Source organism: Nelusetta ayraudi, unplaced genomic scaffold (assembly GCF_046127955.1).
Source record: "Nelusetta ayraudi isolate G7.1 ecotype Tasmania unplaced genomic scaffold, CSIRO-AGI_Nayr_v1 ptg000070l, whole genome shotgun sequence".
Classification (NCBI taxonomy): domain Eukaryota; kingdom Metazoa; phylum Chordata; class Actinopteri; order Tetraodontiformes; family Monacanthidae; genus Nelusetta; species Nelusetta ayraudi.
The window spans coordinates 4381059-4393112 of NW_027466120.1; the positions used below are offsets into that span (position 1 = coordinate 4381059).

The 12054-nt window shown below is 47.2% G+C and overlaps 1 protein-coding gene across 1 annotated transcript in view; it reads left to right on the forward strand.

The window, feature by feature from the left end:
- Positions 1 to 246: 246 nt before the first annotated feature.
- LOC142898699 (metabotropic glutamate receptor 4-like) overlaps positions 247 to 12054 on the forward strand; it is a 154233-nt gene continuing 142425 nt past the window's right edge. The window contains exon 1 of the mRNA XM_076041800.1: positions 247 to 818. The gene's annotated coding sequence lies outside the window, so the exon portion shown is untranslated. The remainder of the gene's footprint in view (positions 819 to 12054) is intronic.

The window sequence follows — 12054 nt, forward strand, 5'->3', positions numbered from 1 at the left end:
ATTCCAATTAATCGATCATCTACCTCGACCCTTGGAGAAGGAGGGGCGCGCGGGGGGTTAACCCATTGATCCGAATGTCAAATAAGAAGCTCATTTCGATGCAATTTTGCCAGCATCGATTTTACGCAGTCAGTTCCTGCTCCGACACCCCCTGCCTCACCATCAACTCCTCCTCCTCCTCCTCCTCCTCCTCCTCCTCCTATCATACCGTTGTTGTGGAATGCAGCGGTGCTTTTCAGACGCAGCTTCCCCCTCTCAGCTGGCGATCTGACAGTGGCCTCCCCCCGGTTGATAAATAAAGGAAGTATCATCTGCGATCTGTGCGCGGTGGGAGGGGACATCTGTGCGGCGGGGGGAGCAAGAAGGAGAAGAAGAAGAAGAAGGAGAGGAGGAGGAAGAAGAAGAGAGGGAAAAAGTAGGGGATTCGCGCAGAGGCGGCGTTCAGCACCACTCGCTATTGGACAGCGGCGGAGGAGCAGGAGGTCCGACTGGGTCTGGGACTATCGCCGCGTCTGACCCGAACACCAGCTTTTCCTCTTCACAACTGACAGCATTTTTCTTTCTTCCTTCCTTTTTTTTTGACTCGCGCGCATCTGTGCGCTGCGTCTTTGATTTTTTATTTTTTTTAATTTTTTTTTGGAGGGGGAGGGCGTCGCGCGTTTGGCACAGGGAGCCGAGCGCTGGAGGAGAAGGCGCAGAGGGAGGGAGGAAGGAAGGAAGGAAGCCGAAGCGGAGGCGGTCGAAGGAGGACGAGGGGGCCGAAGTTGCGTCTCTCCACTTTTTTTGGGGGGGCTCGCTCGCATCGCAAAGATTTCAAGGTAAGAGTGCTTCCGGCCGGAGCCGCGCGCGCGATGGGAGCCGCTGCCACAGTCAGTGTTACAATATACGCCGCCGCTCGCGCCTGTCTGTGCCAGTGTTGCGAAGGTATTTTTTTATTTTTTTTGCAGAGAGGCTGGAAAGTCAGAGTTGGCGTTGCTTTTGGGAAACGCGGCGCAGGGGGACAGTTGCGTCCCCCCTTTGGGCGAGGGGTGGTGGTGGGGTGAGGGGGAGCGCTAGAAGTCAGTGCCCCCCCCCCACTTCTGAACTGGCCTGGATGCGTCTGTTGTGGAGGCTCTGTGCTGTCTGTCACTCACACTCAACAGATGAATCACCTTCAGTGACGGATAAGCTGAAAGGAGGGGGGGGGCTGGACTGCCGAATGGGGAGTGGGGTGGGGGTGGAGGTGGTGGGGGGGTCTTGGCAATACAATGAATCCCTTCATCAGCCTTGTCTATGGGGTGCCCCCCGCCCCCCAACCCCCTCCTCCCTCCTGCAAGCCCCTCTCCTCTTTCCGGTCCGCTTGGCTTTGGCTGGTGAGCCTCACACAAGCAAACGCGAGGGCTCCATAGGTTTAATCAATGCACACATGAAGGCGAAGGCAGAGGGGGGGTGGTGGTGGTGGTGGTGGTGAGGGGGTCATTTATATTCAACCAATGCAGCGGATGGATGTGCATGTGGTGGGTGAACGGCAGGCGCTCGGTCTCCCCGCGCATTTAACAATTTAATCATAATCCTCCAAGTGAGACATGACGACCCCGCGGGTCATGTGATTTGGTGACACCTCGCTTGTCTACGCATCACTGACTCACGGGGAAGGAAATCATCGCTGCTCATTTGGCTGCTGCCTGTGCGAGCCGCCAGTTTTTGCGACGCTGAAATATTCCAGGAGGGTTTTTGTGTTTCTAGTGGATGGACGAGTCTTTTGTTTTCAGAGACGAAAACCAAACCAAACAAACAAAAACAGCGAAAAAGACAGATTTCATTTTCAAGGCGCCCCTGTGCTTTCCAGAGCAACTTCCTCATCCTCATTGCGAATGCAAGCGATGGCAAAACAAGTAAAAGAATAAGACATAAATAAATCAACGCCACCCACAACACAGCAGATGTTTGACGCTCGCAGGTCTTCAAAGTCTGATCCCCATCTTCAAAACACAGCCTCTCCAAATTAACTCGCGCCATTTCCCCACCTGCCACACAGCAAGACACAATGATTTTTTTTCGATAACCCAGAGAGAGAAGAACAAGGCGTCCCAAAGACAAAACCACATGGTTTTCAAATGTACCGTTTAAAACTTGTCCCCATTCCTCCCCTTTCCCCCTTGAGTCGGATCAAGTTGAGGGAATCTAATTCTGCAGCCAGTCTAAAGCTTCTGCAGTCTGGAGTGCAGATCACCATCGACAGTCACAGTGTGTGAACGTTAGACATGATATGGGGGAGGGAGAATGCTTCCCGAGCCTTTCCAGACGTTTTTTTTTTTTTTTAAATGCACCACTGTAGACAAATCGATCGGAGTGTGAAGATGGCGGCGGGTTTTCTTTTTTGTTTCACGTCAGCAATAAAGCAGATGATCAGTTCGCTAAATGGCACTTTTCATCTTACTTTACCTGATTTATCCTGCTGCATGTGTGCTGTACAGCGTCTGCCTCCTATATTTTCGGCTCTGCCGCTCTTAAACAAGAAATCAATATGTGTTAAACACATTGGTTGAGATGCTCTTAAGGTGCAATTTATGTAAAGTAATGAGATGTTGATTTTTATTTCTGATTCGCTCCTGCATTGAGCTTTTGCACCGTCCCAAAACAACCCAACAATGTTGTTTGGCAGGAGCTGCGGAGGTTAGAGGTGCAGGTTATAGTTCAGCTTAGGGTCTGCCGATGGGAGGTGGGATTTGTTGCCAACGTGGGAGTGAGTGCTGCCCCGGAGGCCCAGTTTGGGGAAGTGGGGGAGTTTGTGGGGGCAAAATGCATTGGAATCAGCTCACAAAACGTTGCACCATTTGAAAAAAACAAAACAGCAAAAAACAAACCATCCATGCAAATTGTCCCTAACCAAAGTGGATACCTGCATTTGAACAGTATGAGGATGTGAGTATGAGTATGGTATGAGGCTTTTTGATTTCTTCGTCTCTTAAAAGCGTCCCTCCCCACAAGTGTCTCATTAAGATGCAAAGCCCGGAGAGGCTCCGACAGACAGACTGTCAGCACAAAGCTCGCCACTCTTAACCTTTCTATCCAAATGAGTTCCCCTTGTTCGGTGAGGCTGATATCCTTCCCTTCCATACACCTGGAAAAATCATCCAGCGCACCTTCATGTCACTTTACCTTCTGACGCAATTCATTTTTCACGCTGCCACGAGTTGCTGTGACACTAGAAGATGAGGGCGGGGGGGCGATGGGGAGGATGCATTTTCTTTTCTTCTCTCCCTCCGTCACAGCCTGACGCTCTTGACTTGTCTCCCTTACAGTCTCGCTGTGAGCGAGAGCGTATACGCCATCGTGGAGACGTACGGTGCAGGCAGGCAGACAGGCAGACAGACAGGCAGGCAGGCAGGCAGGCAGGCAGGCAGGCAGGCAGGCAGGCAGACTCATTTTTCTGAATGTGTCGCCGCAGTTTTAAGTGTTCATTCCTTCACAGTTCCCGTTCACTGCTCCTTGATAATGGCGCGTCCACATTCTGGATCAGCACCTCTGCTTTCTCCTCCTGGCTGCCCATCTGTTCATCTGAGGGACCGTCTGTGCGGCCTCGCCGCGGCCGACCACAGTCTGATGATCTCCAAAAACAACTGTGGATCCATTTCTCACACTCGCGGCTCAAAGCGATTTTCCAAACTGCTGATTCTTCTTCTCGCCAAATTTTTTCCCCATTTTTTTTTTCCATCTTTCTGTGTGAGACATTTTCATAGAAAAGAAGAATTCCATTGCAAGTTTTTAAAAAAAAAAACAAAAAACGAATCAACATGCCGTAAATAGACTCTCCTTTATTTTTGCAGAGAGCGTATTAGACGCCCACAGGTTGAACATCATCATTAGAGTGCCGGCTGACACTAATCTGAAATGACATCCAGTGCTCCGGTTAATTTACAAGATTCACAACACAAACAATGGAGCAAATAATCTCTCCATCCCAGCGAGTGAGCTTCCCATAATAGCAACACGTTTGACAAGGTGTCACATTAATCTAGGTTCTTAGAAAAGGTTCCTCCAAAGCATTGCTGCCCTCAGCAAAACTGGCCTCGCTATATATTTTGAGTAATGTGTCCCCGTTGACGGGCAAATTAGACGATGGATCAATGACTTTTATTTACACGCTGGTTGACGGAGCTCAAACCAGGGAGTGCATGTTGTCAAAGTTTTGGGCAAAAGACAGGAGCCAGTGGTTTTAATGGGACGTCTTGAGCGCGGAATTACGGAGACACTGTTTTCTCTTTCATTTCATTTTAAGAAAAGTAAGTGACTCATCATGGCATTTCCTCTTGGGGGATATTTTTAAGCATTTGAAAACACAAATTGGAGCCATAGCAATAAAATGTGTGCAATATCGCTCTACTGTCGACTAGTTTATGTAATCCTCTGTTGTTGTTTTTGCGAAAACAAAAAGTGCAAATTAAATGGACTGAAAGTCTTATCTGGCTATTCTGACCGACTCGACCTCTGGTCAAGCTGGCAGCAAAAATCAAGACTTCTTCTTCTTTGCATTGTTTCCATTTGGACTCCACCTCAGAGACTTCCGTCTAAATCTGTTTCTACCTTTTGGACAATGCAGTTTGCATCACTCTGCCGTCCCTGATCCAATGTGGACAACTCAACCCACAGTGGTCACAGTCTTGTTATTACCGCTTAATCTTAAGTCTTAATTATGCACAACAACGTTCCTATGCGGCGCTGGTGGGAATTGGAGCGCTTAAGCGATTGCAGCGTCCCTGAGCTGCAGCGATACACCAAGTTAAAAGTTCAAGTGCTGTTTGACTCTGTGAACACAAAATCTGACCAAAACCTGGCAGCGCACCACAATACGTAAGCATAATAATAAGAACACCCACTAGGTGAGGCTGAGTTGCATCATTCGCTCTACTGCGCTGGTGTGTAGCACAGAGATGTTGGCGGCTGCAGCGGCTGGTGGCGGCTAAAGCTCAAAGCTCGGCTCAAGTGGACCACAGGGGGTTTTTCACTGACAATGAATGAGAAGTATTGTGTTTTGTTGTTGCATTCGACACCACACACGGCTGTTATTCAACAGCGGCGCTTGGGGAATGCAAAAAGACAAACTGCTGTTCATTACTGGCAACATTCTCCATTTTCCTGTCCTTTAAAGAGGACACAGAGGTAAATGTGAAAGGGGGGCGTGGAGGGGGGCTCCTTCGCGTCTGTCATTGATATTCCCGGCAAGTCAGTCGAAACCTTTTCCCACGTCAGTTGTCAGCGTTAAGGTCGGCTGACCACTCATGGATATGCATGAGTGTATCCGCGCGCCCTCTCGCGATCTCCCCGAAACGCTTCCCAAAACGAAGTTGTCGGAGAAAATCACGCCTCGGTGAGTTCAAAATGAACAGCGGCATCTGCGTGATCTTTGTTTTCATTGCCAAAAAAAAACCAAAACAGCAATAATAACGCATAGATGTGAACATCTCAAAACCGCGTCGGAAAACGGAAAAAAACACAGGCCGAGGTGCTCAATAATGTGCGGCAGAAAATTGCAGAAATGAGTGGGAATAATTATCCCCTCTTTTCCTCCTAATGCGCGGCTTCGGGGGGGCCAGTTCTTTTCCGCTGCAACAGGCCACTCCAGATTAGTTCTTGTTCTGCACACCAGCGTCTGGCAGAAATCTCCTGCCAGCAGCAGGGGGAAGCCACAGCCGAGTCCCCAAATTCTGCCGTCAAAAAAAAAAAAAAAAATCCCACCCAGCGCTCAGCGTTGCCGCCCCTCTCTCCCCCGATTACAGTCCAGAACGGGACCATATGGAAACGTTCAGTGATATGCACACATGCACGCTCACGGCGGAAAAGGTTTTTGTTTGCCGTGGTGAAAACAGTAATTAAAAATGAGCCTTGCCAAACTGGAACACGTCCTCCACGAGGTCAGCTCAGGTTTTTAATTTTTGGGGAAAAGCAAAGCAAATCCACTCTCACTCTGCAGCGGATCCTTATAGATCCAACGCCTACGTTCAATTTTCTCATTAGTCCTCCACTGCCTTAAACAAAGATGGATGAAAAAAAGAAAGAACGAAAGAAACAAAAGTGCCCGAGCTCTGCACTACCATTGTTCAAAGGCCAGTGGAGGTATCACCACTGGCAGGCGGCCGACATGATTAATTGCAATCTCACGCTCTTCTTGTTTTGCCCCACAACCACAATCGAACCTGGACAAAGCTCGGGAGGAAGCGGAGGACAAATAAACGGAAGCGCGGCGTCGCTGCTCTCCGGCGGAAAAGCAGAACGCATCGACCCCCCCACCGCCGCCTCCCTCCACTCCCAGCGTGAGGCACATCACCTCTGAGCGCTGCTGATTGGCCGGCACAAATTAGCTTACGCGGGCAACGCATGCAAATGATTATCAGAGGAAAACATGCAGGTCCACGTTCGCCCAGCCTCTGCCGCGCTCTTCGTGAAGCGACGCAACCCGAATGCGCTCCACGGTTGCTTACACTGAGCTGCGTTCAGCAGCGTCACTCTGCGTACAGCCGTTACAGGTTTTGGGTGTCTGGGACGCTGCTGTTTAGCCTTTTTAACGGGGGAATTCGGGGCTTCGGCGAAGCACCGCAGGTCCGGCTTAAATGCTCTCCCGATCTGTTCGCACTCATGACTCTGAGAATCCTCGTCGTTGCCCTTCGCCCTTCCTTCCTTCCTTCCTGCGTCGCACCTCAGCTCCCTCCCTCCGGTAACGAAATGCCTGTATTTTACTCCAAGATTACTAATGCAGAGGAGGCGAAATGGGATGGCGCGTCTGCCACTCCCTGCTTTCATGTCTGACATCTTGTAAGTGGGGAATTAAAGGCTGCATGCAAACACGCGGCCCGAGTGGCAGCCGCTCTCCCGGAGCGACAAATAAATACCGTTCTGTGTTGAATGAGGGCCTAAATAGAACGTACGTACTGGCTGCAGGTGGGGAAGACGGGCAGACTCTGATACAGACTGATTACATTCAACATGCACATTCACCAATCAATTTACAGAGACACTTTGCACATTCTTGGTACCTAAGAAAGTGGCTGCTGAGTGAGTGTATACACATATATATGTATGCATATATACACTTATGTGTGTGTGTGTGTGTGTGTGTTTACAGACAGTCAAGGTTGCATGTGTTGTGCATTCGCAGAAGCTATTCTGCAGATCTTGGTTGTTCCCAGTGGTTCCTGCTGCCTCTCCATGGTCTCCAACCAGTCTGGCCCATTCGAACCTATCACATCAAGGAGGCCTTTCCCTCCACACAACTGCTGCTCGCTCACTGGATCTTTCCTCTTTTAGGGGCCGTCCTCTGGAAACCCACGAGGCGGCTTGTGCCAGTGTGAGATTCCCGGTAGCTCAGCCGTTTGTGAAACACTCAAGTCCTCCTGGCATCAACCACCATGTTCACCAAGTTCAAAGTCATTCTTCCTCATTCTGACGCTGGCTTTGAACCTTAGCAAGTCATCTCCGCCACGTCTGCATGCATGTGAGATGCACTGAGTTGCTGCCGCGTGATTGGCTGAATAATGCAGCTCTTTTGCTTTCCAAGCATTTCAACACGCCTTGAGTAAAGCGGCTGGTGAGTGTATATCAGGTTCAGACTGGGAGGACTAGCCTTTTGCAACGAGGCCACATAAAGACAGAGGTCTGTGGTGAATGCTGCAAAAGTAAAGGCATCCTTTTTAGCGCAGCTAATTAATTGGCAGCAAAGTCTATCGGCTCCGGCGGTGGCAGATGGCTGTGAAGCTTCCACCAATTAGCTGGAATGGCTGAATTTGAAGGAAAATCGTGGTTTCAACGGCAAAACTGCACCCGTTTCTTTTCCCTTTTCTTTTTTTTGGGGGGGGTTTGCACTGTGTGTTTGAACAGCTCCAGATTTGTTTGTGAAACATCAGACGGCTGTTAGCACTGACTCCTCTGCCTCATCCATTAGCACTGGCATAAGTGTCGGCTGTTTGTCTGGGGTCCATCACTGATGCGATCGGGGACACTACACCACAAGTGAACGCATGCAGCTCTACAAACATAACCAGCTCTAAATATAGACTATAAAAGTTAAAGACCCGCTGATCGTCACATCCCGCGTGATGCGAAATTTGTCCTCTGCATCCGAACCATCCCCAGAGGGAGCGGTGAGCCACAGCGGTGCCCTGCTCGGTAGTCACTGGGTGAATTCACCAATTTCTGTTTATCACTTCACATGGGCACAGATATCAGTCACAATCCCTTGAAGAAGAACAGACGGAGATTTCAGAGATTTGAGCGCGCAGCAACCTCCAAAGCCACTGGGTTGCTGCTGGATGCAGATTTCAAGTCTGAAATCTTGCTCATCCGTCTTGCCAACCTCCAACCTTGAGCTTTTTCACAACAATGAACATTGTCACATTGTCGCTCACACAGTATTGAAAGGATTTTAACCATGTCCTTTGCAACAATAGGAAGCCTTGAGCCGGTCTTACCTTGTAACAAGAGAAAAATAAATCAGACTGGTCTACTTTATTGTGACAAAAAGTGAGTTTAAGCGCCTTTTAATCACTTTTCCAAGTTGGTCTCCAATTTGCAAATTGTATCCATTGGCTTTAGCTCACATGGATGTGCAAATTCCGTCCAAAGGATTTAGGAGGCAGTACATCTTGTGCACCAGGTTTCTTGCAGAGAGAGTTAACACCATCCACTTAAACTCACAGTTTCAAGTAAGTCAATATTTTCCGTCTTAACCTGGCAGCGTTGTTGCTGTCATATTACTGTTATTATGACATCAGCTACTGGCTGACACTGCATTCAAACGTCTTGCATGTCACTGTGCTAAATATGAAGCCTCTACCAGCCTGGTCCAGAGAAAATACAACATTAACATAACATTATGATTTAGAGTCTATTGCAGTGAAAACAGACTTCTCATCTTGTTAAAAACAAAACAAAAAACTTTGCACATTTTGAGTAATCTAAGTTTAAATTTACTCTGTATTGCTTCATAGGGTATTTTTCTTATTTGACTGAAACACGACTTTGCTTTTGCTTTTTTAAATTTCAAGGCTTTAATTGTTTGAATTGATTGTAAAGAAACATTTCTGCGCCAAGTCGATAAATTACGACCAGCGTCTGGAAAGTTGCAAGTTGAAAACTTTGCCCTGTCGGAAATACACTGTTGACTTGAGGAATTTACTTCAGATTTGCAGCGTGAACCCAGGCGGACGTGGGCAGAATCTTTAATGAGCTCCTGTGAACCGCGTTTGTTTTGTGATTCAAGAGACCTGGCACTTCCTGTCTGACTTAGCCGGCGTGTCGTGTCTTTGTTTACAGTGTGGCTGTAACGGGGTCTCGGTAGAATTTCCTCAGTCAATACAAACACTGTCCGGGATGCCGACTGGTTCACATCGCGGCGGCAATGTGCACGCACTTGCGCATGCACACGCACGCACACCCGCACACACAGAGCGTCTCTGTTTGAAAGCCTTAGGCTGCTCTTCTCTGCATGTCTTATCCGTACATGGCATAGAGTGCTTTTGATATATTGGGACGTTCCACTGGATTTAGCACTGCTTGTACCACCAACATGCTGTAGGCTTAAGGATATTAATATGTGGCTGCTTCATTAAAATGCAAGATTGAGGACAAATATTTGAATTGGTACCACTTTGGTCCTCGGAAGCTATGCTGCTGAAACATGGTGACGTGGAACACTTCTGTACATTTTCTGCACGAGTCGGGGGTAACTTTTGGCTTGCAGGCATTTTCTTGAAACAGGCTTGTAGTAGTCCAACGTAAAGCTCAACTGTTCTTATTAGATACGTATGCTAATAATGCATACAAGGGAGAAAATAATTAAACGTTTAATTATTCAATCCTTGCAAGACAGCTGCATCACTCAGATGTTCACTCTCACAGAGGAGAGAAGGTTCCTGCTCTTCAGCTCTATTGGATGAATAACTAGAAGGAAATATTTCAGTGAGGTGCGAGATGTTCTGAGCCACCTGCTCAAAACATCTGCGGCTCCGTGCGTCACCTGCCTCACTGAGGTGCGAAGTTTGCAGATCAAACATATATGTGTATGTGTATATATATATCTGTCACAAAAGGCACATATACCTAATTGACATATCTCTCAGGTTGGTGTTAACACCCAAGTTTCCTTCTGATGGCAGAAAGCTATCTAACTTATGAACATTGACAGTGTTTTTTTAAAAAAAAAAAAATATATATATATATACAGTATATATATACATACATACATACAGTAGATATAGATATATATCTATATCTACTGTATGTATATATCTTTAGCGGGGTTATTGTGCAAACCTCCCTTGGACTAAAGGATGAAAAATATAAATCTGAACAGCAGTATGATGTCGGAACTCGGGAAGCACAAACACAATAAAAGAAAAAACACAACTATGAGACTCGCTGCTACTAAAGAGATTAGCAAGGTTGCTGCAATTTGGCAGTTGTGTCAGACTTGGATGACAAACAGAAGAAAGAAGAAGAAAAACCAAAAACACCACTAAAGCCTTTCATACTTGACAACATTGTTTTCACTCAGTGTGTTTCGGCCAAGAGGAACGTAGAAATGCTGCGGCTCACAGCCACTAGCTTCCTGGCAGTCACACGCGGCTAATGTCACTCCCTGCATCGATAGGATGCTTTAAGTCGGAGCTACGTGGCTAAATAAGCAGCGGCCCTATTTTAAGTTATGATTTACCACTGTTGGCGAGCCACTGGCCTGTGGTGGTCATGGCACTGCTGGCTGAGGCGTCCTTTATTTTTCTGAATGAAAGTTGGCAACACTACTGGAATGTGAAAGATTTCCACAAACAGCTTTCGGAAAACAACTTCTGCTTTTAACACACTTCGCATTGGCTGTTTAATGGAGCTGTTTAATAGGCTGTTTAATATCTGAAAATGTGAGACATTCAAACGATTCAGGCCGAATGTCAAGCCAGGTTGAAAGATAAATATTGAAATATACTTATGTGCAGCATACTGCCAGTTTGTGGGTTTCTATGGGAGAAGCTGCCCAGAATGTTCTTTTTTAGTGCGTGACTACCGCTGACATTTACACCATGCTCCGTTGGGTATGTTTCTGTGTGTTCCAGCTTGCCGGGTGGTTTCTCTGTTCCTGCATTCCTGTGAGCATCTCACGCCTCTGTTGCTGTCATATTTAGAACCCTGCCTGGTCTGCCTTTCATTTTTGATTTATTTATTTATTTATTATTCTTCTGCAAATCATTAGCCCTTTTCTCAGCCATCAATTGTATTTGACGTTAATTGAAAGCGTTCAATAGTGTCTGCGTTCCTGTCCTTCCCCGTTTGCCCTGAGAATGAACTGCGACAATTAGACATTTGGACGAATGGCTTCTTCTAATGATTAGCACACCTTACCGTGCTAATGAGAAAGTTAAAGATTCTGGAGATTTTTTTTTTTTTCCTTGAACCAGAGGCTTAACAAGTGAGATATTTATTTTTAAAACAACTGTGGATCTGAAATAGTGCTGGGCTCTCCGACGTCTAATTAGGAGTTCAGGAAAAGGCCATCCTTGCAGGTATGCTGCGGGGGGACCGACAGTCTTTCATCACTGCGTATTACAGTGGAACAGCAGCCACCCATACAGGCTCCTATTCAGGCTTCCTAATGAAATGCTCCATCTCTGTCATCAGTCTGCCATTTTACGATCTATTGAACGTCGTACATTCGTAGCTCTGGTATGCATTATGTGCCTCCTTGACTTCTGGCATCGCGCACCATTGTTTCAATTATGGGAAGCAGGGGAGCCGTTGCAGAGGCTCCATCAGGAAGTCATAGCCCGGCTTTCCTTTTTATGGATTTTTTTTTTCAAGGAGTCTGAGATTACTTCCACTGTGATTTTTTTCTTTTTTCCATCTCACACGTTGGCCTCCCTTCGTCTCCTTCTCCCACCATAAACAGGCAAGCTGATGCATTTTTATGTATATTTTTTTGGATGTCCTTTGATGATAATGTGTTTGTAGGCTTTAGCATCCGCCCAGTCCAGCTGCAACACCCTTCCTCTAAAGTCGCACTTCCACACAATCGGCCCGAGGCGGAAATTC